Source organism: Chinchilla lanigera, unplaced genomic scaffold (genome assembly GCF_000276665.1).
Source record: "Chinchilla lanigera isolate Chin_1 unplaced genomic scaffold, ChiLan1.0 scaffold00004, whole genome shotgun sequence".
Taxonomy (NCBI): domain Eukaryota; kingdom Metazoa; phylum Chordata; class Mammalia; order Rodentia; family Chinchillidae; genus Chinchilla; species Chinchilla lanigera.
In genome coordinates, this window is record NW_004955405.1 from 11,734,117 (window position 1) to 11,748,383 (window position 14,267).

Below are 14,267 nucleotides of genomic sequence, written 5' to 3' on the forward strand. Positions count from 1 at the left end.
TTATCCTTCAGAAGAGACAGAGACAAATAGCCCCATGTAAAGTTTTGTCTAAACTGCCATAACAAGCTGAAAATAGATCAAGCTGATTCTCAAGAATATTTAATCTAGTATCAGGACTAAATTCAATAATGGTGAGCTGGGCGTGGTGGTGCAAGCTTGTAATCCCAGCACTCAGGAGGCTGAGGCAGGAGGACCGTTGCATGTTTGAGACCAGCCTGGGCTACAAAGTGAGTTCAAGGCCAGCCTGGACTGCATAGTGAGACCTTGCCTCAAAAAGAAAAAGAAAAAAAATTCAGTAATGTTTTAAAAGATACAACAAAATTCAATATTCCACAATGTATAATTCATAATGTTCAGCACATAACAACAGTTATTATGTATTTAAAAAGCCAAAAATCTGACCCGTGACTAGGAGAAAAATCAGTCAGTATAAACAGGACCAGAGCAGGGAATAGTGGTACACTCCTATAATCCTAGCACTCAGGAGGCTGAAGCAAGAGGATCACCATGAGTTTGAGGCTACCCTCTGCTACATAGTAAGTTCAAGTTCAGCTTGGACTACATAGCTCAGAAAAAAAAAAAAAAAATTTGTCTCAAAAAAAAAAAATAGAAAGAAAGGAAGGAAGAAAGAAAGAAAGCCAGAAATAACAAGGGATAGAACTGGCAGGCAAAGTCATTAATATAGCTGTTATAAATTTCAAAACATATGTTCATGCAATTAAGGGAAAATAGGAACATAAGGAAGGGAAAAATTGAAGATACAAGAAGATATTAATGGATCTTTTAGCACTTGGAGTACTTTATTGAACAAATTGCCCTGTTCCATGTGCTCTTGACCCTTACATATTTTAGTGGAGTGAGAATCTAAATAGAAAGCATAACCAGGAAATTACATGATGTACTGCCAGTGGATAAATACCATGCAAACAACTATCTGGATATGTATTCATACCCATTACATAGTCTTGGTGGCCAAGAAGAAAGATTCTGGTGCAGAGGGAACATCTTGGGATCCAAGTTTCTCATGAGTCTTCTGGTGATGACAGTATGTGGATGACTGGTGGAAGTTTTTGTGGCAAGGGATGCATTTATAGTGCTTCTCTCCTGCATGAATTCTCTCATGATCCTGCAAGTTTGTTTTGTGAGAACTTTCCATACATGCTCCATGTAAAGGGCTTCTCTTTTTTATAAGTATCTGATGCACGTGTAGATCTGATGTCTGGAAGAACCCTTTGTTACACTCAGCACAAACAAATGGCCTCTCATTCTTGTGTCTTCTTTGGTGGGCTAATAAATGGGAGAGATACCTAAAGGTCTTGGGGAATTCCTCACATTTGTGATTTTGGGGATCCATGGAGTCGTTCCTGGGTCCCTCGCAGGTGCCGTTTCCTTCATTGCTGTGGTGGGTAGGGACAGGTTCAGGGGAGGATCTCTCTGACCTAGAGGAAGATTCTGGCCCCACAACCACAGGGACATCTTGCTAAGCAGATCCCTTATGGGGCTCTTCCTGCAACCTGCAGGTGCCTAGTCTCATGCTTCTGGAGTTGTGTGTGTCCTCCCAGGACACACCTCCTCTTCAGGCCTAGGACAGTTCTCTTCTGGGATAATGACATGGAAAACTATTTTGCTGCATTACTAATATTGTCATTTACTTGAGTAATTTCCCAGGAATTGGTGCAGCCATCTTCTTTATATTCACTTCGTTTTCTTGTTCCCAAAGGAGCATTTTGGGAAACTGGCAGGGCGTCCCCATGTTCTCTCCTGTTAAGGTTTCTGTATAAGTACTGCAAGCGCTAACCGATTGCACCACTGGAGCTCCTGTTAAGGTTTCTGCTGATAACTGTTTTTTGAGATGAACAATGATTTCTTTTAAGGTCGTATTCTCAGAAAAGAGAGCTTCCTGTCCTTGCATGCAGACATGGACTAACACAGGTGGCTTGTACAGCCATCTGTCAGGTCTTCTATTAATTTCTCCAGGTTTTTACCCCTTGGTTCCTATCTCTTTTTCAACATGGACTTGTCCCTACAGTGGACACTAAGCATAAACTGTTCCATGGCTAACTGAGAAATAATCTCATCCTTGCTATGCTTTTCTGGTTACAACCATGAGTGAAAAAATTTGTACGGTCTTTGTAGTTCCTTCTCTGCACATGAGTCATTGGTGTATTGAAAGGAGAGATCTCTCTCTTTGGAACAGCAGAACCTGGGGTTGATTTAAACTCTAGATTTTCTGATTCAAGGTTGTTTGTGGAGGGTTCATGGGAAAATGATCTTCTGAGATCTAAAGCCATTCTCTGCAAATGTTCTCAGGCTCAACTTTGATGATCAGTCTCTGCTGATGTGCATGTCTGGGGAATGTACTTCAGTAGTTGCTGGACGATTAAAGGCTGTAAGTTCTGTCTAGGTAAAATCAAATGGTGCAATCCTGGGCTCTATACCAAGCCAAGGGGTGGCTGGCTTCCTGCTATGGTTAACCTCTGTTAATGGCTTTTATAGAGACAACATACAATAATTAAATAAAAATAGAGGGGAGGGATTAATGACCTACTTACTTTAGAATACCATTGGAAAAAACAATCAGTGTATTTGAAGGCACAGCAATAAAAACTAGCCATGATAAAGCATACAGAAGGAAAGAAGCCCAAATGTAAGTGAACTGGGCCATGGGAAAATATTAAGTAGCATAATATATATTTAAATGTAATCCCAGCCAGGCATGGTGGCGCATGCGTGTAATCCCAGCACTCGGGAGGCAGAGGCAGGAGGACTGTTGCAAGTTGGAGACCAGCCTGGGCTACAAAGTGAGCTCACAGCTAGCCTGAACTGCATCCAGAGACCCTGTCTAAAAAAGACAAACAAAACAAATGTAATCCCAGAAAGCTATAGAAAAGGAAAGTGTTCAAAAACTGATTAATGGGAAAAAAAAAAAAAAAACTGATTAATGGGCCTGGGATGTAGCTCAGAGGAACAGCGCCTGCCTGGCAAGCGCAAGGTCCTGAGTTCAATTCCCAGTACCAAAAACTAAAATACAATAAAGTAAATTTAAAAACTGATTAAACATTTTCTAAAGTTGATTAAAAAACAATTAATATAATGACCCAAGAAAGGTAAACCCAAACTGACATGTAGAAAACTACTTAAAAGAATGTCAGATTATATTGTTGGAAATAAATGGGAAAGAGAAAGCAGCTAGAGGGACAAGGATTAAAAGCAAAGGGAAGGGGACACCTTTCTTGTTAGAATATATGCAGACCAGAAAACAATGGAATATCTTTAGAGTGAAAAAGTCAACCCATATAAAATTCTCTACCATGGGAAAATGTCTTTTAAAAATGAAGTCCTAATAACTTTTTCAGAAAGGAAGTCATAATAACTTTTTCAGATCAACAAAAGCTGATATAATTCATTACAGCTTTTTTCAAGCATAACTTTACTATAAGGAAATATTCATATAGAAGAGAAATTATTATGAAAATGTGGATCTTTACAAAGGATAGAGAATACCAGGAATGAAAATTATATGAGTTAATGTTTGATACCTTTTTATATTTAATATTTTTCAAAAGATAATTATTAAAAGCAAAACAGAAATTTAACAAACCTAAAATTTAAAAATATATAACATTTTCTTTGAAAATATTAAGAACAATTGATAAACCTACCAAGCATAAGAGAAAAGAAAGAAAACTCAAAATATATAGAGGATCACAGTAGATTTTTTTTTTGTGATACTAGAGATTGAACCTAAGGCCTTGCATATGCTAGGAAAGTGCTCTGTCACTGAGCTATAGTCTAAGCACTTTCTAAAAATTTTATTTTGAGCCAGTCTCTATTAAGTTGTACAATCTGGACTTGAACTTGTGATCTTTCCTCAGCCTCCCTAGTAGTTCGGATTTCAGATGTGTAACTAAGCCTGGCATAACATATTTTATGAATGAAAAAATAGAAGAAAGAACATTTTATGTGAATATAAGCTTACATGGAATAGAAAAATTCTTTTAAACACAAACTGCAACTGACTCAAAAAGGAAATCTGAATAGCACTATAGAAATTTTTAAAAATGAATTTGTAACCTTTCAGCAAAACAAATTTAAGGCCCAAACTGCTGCACTGATAAATTTTATCAAAACTTTAAAGAATTTAATTTGTAGTTGTTGTTTTGAACTCATTATATATCCCAGGCTGGCCTAGAACTCACAGCAATCCTCCTGCCTCAGCCTCAGCAGTGCTGGGATTATAGGCATGTGCTTCCACACCAGGTATATCAAATATTTAAATGGAGAAATAACACTAATCCTATATAGTCCTTCAGAAAATTAAAGAAGTGGAAACGTCTTTCAACTTTTATTTTTTTAAGGTAGCAAGGTTTTACATTTGCTAGAGACAGGAGAAGAAATATGCTCAGCAGAGTGACCATGGGCCAATAAAATAGGGAAAGAAGTACACTCTGCAGGGAGAGAGCAGAGCACTGCAAAGAGTGAGCACAGTGGCCACAACAGATTTTATGCTAAGCAAACACTATATGGAAAAAAAAAATACACACACACAAAACAGAACAAAAAGACTCCAAGGCTCCTTCCAGGAAAATCGCAGAATGGTAAGCAACAACAAACAATTAAGCCTTGCTGAGATTCAGAGTCCAGATGCCCAAAAAAACCCCAACAAATTGGGTAAGGAAAAAAAAAAAAACAGAGAAGTACATCCCCACGAAACAGAAAGAATCTGACAGGAAAATTAAAACCTAGACAGAAATTCGAGAGACAGAAGACAACATAGAGAATGGAAGGGCAATCTGCACTTTCCCACCAGCTCCTGGGGAAAAACCGAATCTACAGAGACAAAGTGAAAGCTGGGGACTCCAGAGGGCTTCAGGGAGGAACACAGTGTAGAAACAAAGCAGCAGGTGCTGTGAGATGAAGGGAGAGCACGGATTCTGTTCCCATGCAAGTCCTTCCACAGGCAAGAGCTGGGGGGTGACTCGAGTCTAAGTGCATGCCATATCCCTGGAGAGAGTGCTTGGTCAGATACCATTCCGGGAAAGCTTGTTTGAAGCTGGGATCAGAACAGCCATAGGACAGCTTCACTTCAGGATTACCAGCATATTTTTCCACAGTGACTGGGTCAGAGACTGCCATGGAAGACAGCTGTGCTCAGAGAGCCATGGTCAGGTTGAAAAGAAATCCTCTTAAGAGGTTTAAGCTAAAAGACTCTGGCCCTGCGCCACTGGCCAGAGGCCAGGTCCAGCCTGTGTTGTTCTGGATTTGAAAGACACAGCACTGGTGCCCTCATTTTAACCCTACTGTCTGCTGGTGCCTGCATCCAGCATGGGTTTAGGGGTCTGATGCCTTTTTTATCTTCCAGCATGAGCAGTGATATGTCTTGACTTGGATACTGGCCCAAAATTATAGATCCCAGAAGAAAACAACACAGTCAGAATCATGAAGAAATTTACTTTTCCTTTGTTTCTTAACGTTTTTGGTTTTCTTTTTTTTCTTCTAGTGTGTGCATTGTTTGGGGGGAAGTGTGTTGTTTTGTTCTCTTTTTTCTTCTTTCCTGTCCTCTACACACATTTGTTGGGGTTTGGAGAATTTTTGTTTGTCCTTCTTCCTTGCTTCTCATCTCTCTCTCTCTCTCTCTCTCTCTCTCTCTCTCTCTCTCTCTCTCTCTCTCTCTCTCTCTCTCTCTCTCTCTCTCTCTCTCTCTCTCCCTCCCTCTTTCTCTTTCTCTGTCTGTCTGTCTCTCAAGGTCTTACTATGTAGTGCAGGCTGGCTTTTAACTTGCTTATATATCCCAGGCTGGCCTCAAACTCGCAGTGATCCTCCTGCCTTAACCTCCTGAGTGCTGAGATTATAAGCATGCACCACCACATCCAGCTTGCTTCTTATCACTTCTTAATTCTTTTTTTCTTTCTTTCTTTTTTCCTCTTTTTCCTTTTAACTTTATTCTGTTTGATTTTTTTCTCTTGTTTGATTTTTTTCTCTAACCCTAACAGGAACCCAATAAAAAGCAAGAGTAGCTATCCTAATTTCAGACATAGTGGATTTCAAGCAAAACACAATCAGACAAGATGAAGAAGGTCACTAAATATTGGTTAAGGGAACAATTCTAAAGGAAGAAAAAACAGTTATAAATGTATACACACCAAATACTGATGCACCCAACATCATAAAACAAACATAATGGACATTAAAAATCAGATAAACACCAATACATTTGTAAAAGGGACAGTTCAAAGACAGATGTGGTGTTGCAAAGCTATAATTTCAGCACCCAGGAGGGTGAGGCAAGAGAATTACCATGAGTTCAAGGCCAGCCTCAGGTACATAGTGAGTTCAAGGTCACTGAATGTCTAAACTATGAACCACTGAACTCTTTCACAACTCATCAGTATAATCTTGTAGTTTATTCCAGTCATCTCCTTGGAGTGGGGATACCTACCAAGGAAGTCCAGATGTACAGGATAAGGGGAGCAGGCCACATAGCCACCAAGATGTTTGTTGTAACAACTCTGCATATTCTTGTGCCCACCTTAGATAGGAATAGCATTCTCCCTTAAGTGGTAAAATGATCAGTAAAAGGGATAAGAGTAACATTTTACATTATTTATCTGAAGACTTTGTTTTTCCTTAAACAAAAAAATCTTAAGTTTTTTGTGGGTTCACAAGAGTATTCCAATGATGGTTTCTCACACTCAGTGACAGTTTCTGGTTCCCAGGACTTGAGTTAGGTGTGGTGTATCCAGCACTCCAGACCGGCTACCTTGACAGCTGATGAAGTTGACAGGATCATGGTGTTTGGTCCTTCCCAAGTTGGTCCTAGGGAAGGGGATGATGAGGGAAGAGACCTTACCAGTATTAAGTCTCTGGGTGGAGTATGGGATTTCCTTCCTTCTTTAGGATGAGCTTTCATTAGCTGTTGAAGAGTCTGTTGGAATTTAACCAGTGAAGGGACATCCTTCAGTAAAGCATCTGTTTCTCTATTGAAGAGAAAATCGTTAGTGGGAAAAGTGCATCTATAAAGCATTTCAGATGGACTTAGACCTGAACTTTGAGATGTATTTCTTATTTTGATGAGACCTAAAGGTAGTAAGTGAGGCCACTGTGGGTGCATCTCCTGAGCCATTTTGTGAAGATGTCTTTTTAGGATCTCATTCATTTTTTCTACCTTTCCTGATGATTGTGGCTTCCATGCACAATGGAGGTGATAGAAAATGCCCATTGCCTGAGAGATGCCCTGTGTTGCTGTTGCTTTAAAAGAAAGCCCATTATCACTATTTAAGCTCTTCAATAGTCCAAATCTGGGGATAATTTCTGAGACTAAAACTTTTACCAACTTTCATGCTTTTTCTGTTCTACAAGGAAAGGCTTCAACCCAGTTTGTGAAGGTATCTACTCAGACTAATAAATATTTTTTTTATGGTACTCGGAATCGAACTAGACTAATAAATATTGAACTCCTTTATTCTTTGACAGATGGGTGAAATAAAGCTGCCAGTAAGCCTAGAAACTGTTCTTAAAGGACTAGATAGCAATTATAATCCACTGGCTCTTAGAACCCTCTATTGATAAAGTCTTATATTTTGTTTTAAGTCCCTGTAATTACCTCCAAAATTCTGATGACTTATGAGAAACAGATTATAACAATTAACAGATTATTTTCTGACCAGTGAAAACTCAAGTTATTATACAGAGACAACAGTACTGTTGGTATTTGTAAAACCAGTCTAAGCATCATTTTTACTAGTTGGCAATCTGGTATATATATTATAGTTTTTAGATAGGATAAAATATCTCTCCCCAGGATGGGAGCTGGGCTTTTAGGCATAACTAAAAGGAATCGGTGAAGAGAATGTCCTCCCAGTTACAGCTAAGTGAGTTATCTTTCATCTGGTCACTCCTTTTTGTTGAGGTATGACAGTTGGAAGGAATGCCAAGATTAGAAAGAAGGACAAAGAAGCATGTGCTAATGTCCAGCAATAGGCTGGTTTATTTTCCCTCTATAGTTATGATTACCTAGGGCTTCTCTATGGCGCTGTAGAGATGACAGTAGAAATGACAATCCAGCCAGAGGGAGAGAGCAGATTGCCCCCAGGTCTTTTTGTCTTACTCGACCAGGTGGGAAGATGAGTCTGAGCTCTGGGGCCTCTGGCTTACAGTGCAGTCAGGGCACAGCATGGGGAGCCCCTTACAGCAGTCCTACTTAACATGGCTTGACTTTTGGCAGCAGTAGCAGGTGAGGTTGGAGGTCCTCAAACTCTTCTTGGAGTCCTGAAAATCAGACTTATGGTCTGTAATTTTTAAGGCTCCAACAAAGGCAGCTACTTTTTGGTCTCTATGATTTCTCTCCTTGGTTTCCTCCCAGTCTCAATTATAGAATACTAAGGAGGCAGTTTTTACTAACGTATCAAGTGAACTACTGAAGCAAAAGCTATCTTTTATAACTTCTTCTTAATACCTATAGCTGACTGGGTAATAAATATGTCCATAAGTATAATCTGTCCTTCTATTGAATCAGGAGTCATGGACATATGTTTTGCCAATACCTTTTGTAAGTGATCTAAGAAGGCAAAAGGGTTTTCATCTTTCTTTTGATAAATAGTTGACAATTTAAAATAATTAGAAGGCTTGGTCTTTGTCCTTTTTAGACCTTCAAGAATACATAGTTGAGGGGCTGGGGATTTAGCTCAGCGGCAAAGTGCCTGCCTGGCAAGTGCAAGGTCATGAGTTTGGTTCCCAGTACCAGAGAAAAACAAAACAAAACAAAAAAACAAAACAAAACAAAACAAAAAAAACTTGAAAATATCTCCTGCTCCAATCTCCTATCTGGCTGTTAGGCAAGCAAGGGTCTTGGGTGGGGGACTACTTGGGCTCCAGTGGGAACTGGTTTTTCCCCTGGCTGCCTATCTTCTAACTGTCTAAAATTAACAGTATAATAGTCATCCTCAAATGCAATTGCAGCTTGTAATGCTGGTTGTCTGTCTTTAGAAGTCAAAATTTGAGTTAAGAGTAACATTACACTTTTCCAGTCCAGCTTATAGGTCTGAATAAATACTCTAAAGGCCTCAATGTGCTTATTAGGATCATCTGAAAGTCTTTGAAGATCTAATGATTTATTTTAGGTCATGGAGAGAAAGAGACATATTAACATGAATAATGTCATATGGATTATAATTATACTTTGAGCATAAATGAGAATTACTTCTTAATGTGAAGAAAGTTTGAACATAAGGCAACTCTGACCATTCTTCTTCTTTACACCATGATTCTAGTTATAAAATAGCACCATAATTAATACTTCCCTCTGCATTCCATTATGGCTGTAGGGAGTAGGTAGGCTATGCACATGTGCAGAAAAATATCAAATAGCTCTTGGGTTGAACATCTTCCAGTGCTTAAGAATGCATTTCAGAGAAGCAAGAGATTTTGGAACTGAGCTCCCTACAAGTGAAATAGAAAGAATTGGGCATCCCCTTTGATTTCTATTTTATTTCTATATCCTCATGGTGTACCTCAGGCAGATTCCACTCCAGGGCAGGTGGATGCCATCCGGAGAAAGAGCAGAAGACAAAATTCAACCAGCCAACCCACCCTTGAACTGATGCACAATTTTATCTTCCCAGGGAGCTTGTGAACTTGCTCGTATAGAACATTTATAAGCACAAATTACATTTGGTCTCAACTGTGACAGTAATATTAAAAGAAGGAAGCATTACTTTGTTTTAACCCACTGGTTTCTAATTCTTTGAAAGAGGGTGGGGCAAAGGACAACACCTTTGATCTTCAAAAGGAGATCACCCTTATAGACCAAAGCAGACAAATGGCTTGGAGGATTTCACCCTCTAAAATCCTCCAAGGCACCTGTGTTATCTACTTAATCACCTAGGCAACATTTTCTAGCAGTGAAAAAAAGGCTACACCTTTAAGTCCATTCAAAGCATTTTATATCTCTTAAATTAATAGGTTAAACTTACACTTATCATCTAGCAATCACATTTTATGTGTTAGTAAGGGCAATTTTATTAGTCTTCTATGCACACATGAAAGCAAAGCCTGACTGAAATCTCTTTCTTACTCTTAGTTAGCATATATAAGGCACAAATCATTCCCCTGATACTTGTGTTCCTCCATGAAAGGCAAATAGTTGCTGCAAGCTTCCTCAGCCTGAAATATGGAGGAAGAAGAGTCTAAGGAAAAGGTGGTTATAAAGTTAACTCCCAATATGTTGGAAAAAAATTGAGGTTTCTGACTTAAAAGTAAAGGCAGAAAAATATGACAAGTAAGTGAAGATTTTTCTGTGGTTGGGAGCCAGTTTCCACTGAGAAACCTTTGGGTATCCACCAGACAGCAACCCTAGCCATGACATCTCAGTTGTTCTTGGTTTCTATTGGTTCACAAAACCAGAGATTGAACTCCAGAAAGGAATCTAGGTGTCTGTTTGGTCAATATTCCACTGGCCATTGGCTTCAGTGAAGATTCACTAAAAGATGCCAGGGAAGTTTGTCCTCTGCTTTAAGAGTGGCATCTGCTCTGAAAGCATTTACCTAGCTGGCAGAGTAACCACTGCTTGTCAAAGTTCTATAAGGGATAGGTAAAAGTCTGAACAATGTCATTATCTAGTGCTTTATAAGTTTACAGTAAAGATTTCAAAGTCCACTCCTTATTATCTCCTATGCATATAAATTTTAAGTATTTTCTCCTGTGCATATAAATGATAATTATATGCATAAGAAGAGGAAAGGTTAGAGATCCTCTTTTAGGCTAAATGTGTTTTTGTCCTGTAAGTGTGGTGCTTTGAAAATAACTCTTTCTGGTTTCACCCAGAATTTGGTCTTTCCACTGTGTCTCAGATTCAATCTCTGGAGAGAAACCTGTCCAGAACACTAAGCTGGGACACAGCTTTTTTGTGTGTTCTCATGGATGGGCAAAATTTTGATGTCTCGTCTGACCCAAAGATGGGGTATGTGTCCCTCATCTAAGATGACTTTTCTGTCTTTGGCATTAGCAAATGCTCATTTTCTATTGGCTTCACTTAGTTGTTGGATAAGGGGAAAAGCTTAGAACAGTTTAAAGTTCTCTTGTCTCTAATCTTACATTCCTCTAAAAAGGAAAGTATAAAGTGGCAGGAAAAGATTAGAAGTAAGGCCAGAGAAGGAAAGTCTTCTTCTGACATGCTCACAGTGAGTTATAGAGACAATTTGCCACTGAGTCTTCGTTCTCAGCCTGTAAAGGTGAGAATGGGGAATCTCAAGAGCTAAGATTTCCTCCTCACCAGTAGAAAATCAGACCAGAAAGGAAACTGAAGCAGAATAGGCTTGACATTTTCTCTAGAGTGTGGAGGAGGATCAGAGCCATTCTGTCCCAGTGAAACCTGTCCCCCAAGTTTTAAGAAAGGCCACCAACCTAGCATTTTTTAACTGGTGGAAGGAACCCCATGTTTTATTATACAGGCATGTATATTTTCTAAGTATGAGCTAGATTCCATAGAAAGACCATTTCATAGCATTTTATATCAAAGCCCATGAGAGGATACTCTAATATTATGTTTCTCTGGCACTGCTGTCTAAGATAATAAACCACAGCAGTCAAACAAGTCAAACAGGCAAAACAAAGAACACTAGTAAGTTTGGCAACTAAGTCCAAATGCAATATATATAAATCAGGAATAAAAATGTTCCATTTAAAGAAGCATTATAGGGGCTGGGGATTTAGCTCAGCGGCAAAAGCGCCTGCCTGGCAAGCGCAAGGTCGTGAGTTCGGTTCCCGGTACCGGAGAAAAACCAAAAAAATAAAAAAAAAAAAAAAAGAAGCATTATAACCATATAAGTTTCCCATGTTTTCAACTTAAATTTATCATCATTTTAATAAAACTATATAAGAGACAACGTATGACCAGTTATAAGCAGTGAGCAAAGATCTAACATCATAAAAATTGTGATTGCCTAAGTGAATCAAAATCTGGGATCTATGATGCAAAAGCAAACTCTTACCTCCATTCAGTTATCTCAGTGAAAGTCCTCCAAATGATATAGAGGAATGAAAGGCCCAACCTGCTAGATGTTCAAAACATTAAGTTCATGTTCTCTAAAATTGAGGAATGAAATCTAGGAACAATGGAGGTTAAGAGTAAGAAGAGGAGCTGGGGATTTAGCTCAGTGGCACAGCGCCTGCCTGGCAAGCACAAGCTTGTGAGTTCAATTCCCCATACCAGAGAAAACAAAACAAAACAAAACAAAAAAAGAGTAAGAATTTATTGAGAGAAAGAAAATTCTGTCTGAGAGGGATAGAAGGGGCCCTGGAAAGTTGGTTATCCTGGTAAATCATTTCTGTAAGAGGCTTTCATAGTTTCTACCCTGATTTATTTCTTAACAAAAGGAAATTATAGTTATTAAGGCTCGTTTTCAGTGGACAAATCTCCTTTGAATTTCCAGTTCTATATAACAACCAAAAATAGGTCTATAACACACTAGACTGACTCAGTGAGACTGTGGCATTCTGAATTTGCCCCTTTCAGTAACTTAGAAATTGCTGCGATAAAATTCTGTTGTCAACTAATACAAGGAAATTATTTCCATCTGATGTAACTAGATAGCCTTTGTGCTCTGCTTATTCTAAAACACGATTTACAGGTGCAAATTTACAATCAAATAACATGTTTGACATCTTTTGTCTTCTTTTTGTATCTCTTAAGACACACGTTTTTAGTGGAAACTGGTAAGATATGAGAATCTGAATATTTTATTTAAATTTCTTCTTTGAGAAAAACATATATGTAATTTTTGGAAATGCTTTTAGTTAGTAGCATCTTCCATTTTAGGGATAAATAGCTTGTGAATTGTACCTTCTTTTTTCCATTCCTCATGTCTCTTTAAATATTCTCATTTTCTTAAACTCTGAAGGAAATCTTAGGATGGTTTTCTTTTTATTGTTGAAGGATATTTAAATTATGCAACCTTAGGGGCTGGGGATTTAGCTCAGCGGCAAAAGCGCCTGCCTGGCATGCGCAAGGTCGTGAGTTCGGTTCCCGGTACCAGAGAAAAACCAAAAAAAAAAAAAAAAATAAATAAATTATGCAACCTTGAATGGATTCTGCCCTACCTGTTAAATTTCATTGAGATGTTGGTGCCCCCTTGTGGTCAGCACTTACAGTTACATTTCAGTTTTATTTACCTGTGGGAAGCATTTGAACTCTTGCTTCAGAATGAAGTTTTGTGGCTTTTGAAAGCTGCAGACAACCACAGGGAGATGAGATTCAAGGCAACTGAAGGCTGTGAGCACCTGCATTGCTGCAGAAGGCTTCCGATTGAAAGGAGGTGTCTGGATGTTGTGTTGACCTCAACCACCACCACTATCCCTGTTGTAATTGTCCCCAGGCTGTCTGCAAGGAGACCATGGCTCCGACAGGCTGAACCATTGTGCCTGCTACTCAACAAAGGCTGTTAAATGGCTGAGCCAATAAAGGAAATTAAGTCATAAAAAGCTCACAGTAGTTCATTGCTACTATTCATTACCCTTATTAGATGCTTCAAATGGAAAATGTTTCAAAAGCATTTCATAAAACTGCTGTCCATTATACAGAAGTTTATAGGCTTCATTCATTTACTTCAGTTAGTACATATTAATAGACCACTGCATTCCAGGATCTGCAGACACAAATATGTGACAGACACAGTTCTAGCCCCCAGCGGAGAACATATCCGACTATCTTGCAAATCTCTGCCTTTCTGCAAAGTTCCTAATTTCAGCTCCCTCAACTCTGGCAGCTGCAGGAATCTTTTGTTCTGTTTTCCTTATTTCATTTTCTCTTACTGTATTTCTGTTGTTTTTATTTCCCCTCCATTTTATCCCCTAGGACTCAACTTCTTTCTTTTTCAAATAATTGCATATTGTGCCAAACTTCTTGTATTTGTAGAAAAGCTATATAGAAACTGTATATCTGTAAGTATTAGGATTTCTCTAGCTGACTATAAAAGTGTTTTTCTGATTCTCTTTCTCTTTTTTTTTTTTTTTTTTTTTTTTTGAGACAGAGTCTTGCTATGTAACTTAAGTTGGGCTTGGACTCACTGTGTAGCCCAGGCTGGCTTCAAACTTTCCAGGCTTAAACTTGCCTTCTTAAACTCTGAAGGAAATCTTAGAGTGGTTTCTTTTTATTGTTGAAGGATATTTAAATTATGCAGTGCTGGGGCTGGGGATTTAGCTCAGCGGCAAAGCGCCTGCCTGGCAAGCGCAAGGTCGTGAGTTCGGTTCCCGGTACCGGAGAAAAACCAAAA

The 14,267-nt window shown here is 38.8% G+C and overlaps 1 pseudogene; it reads right to left on the minus strand.

Moving 5' to 3' along the window:
- Positions 1 to 955: 955 nt before the first annotated feature.
- Positions 956 to 14,267, minus strand: part of LOC102004666 — a 21,098-nt pseudogene continuing 7,786 nt past the window's right edge.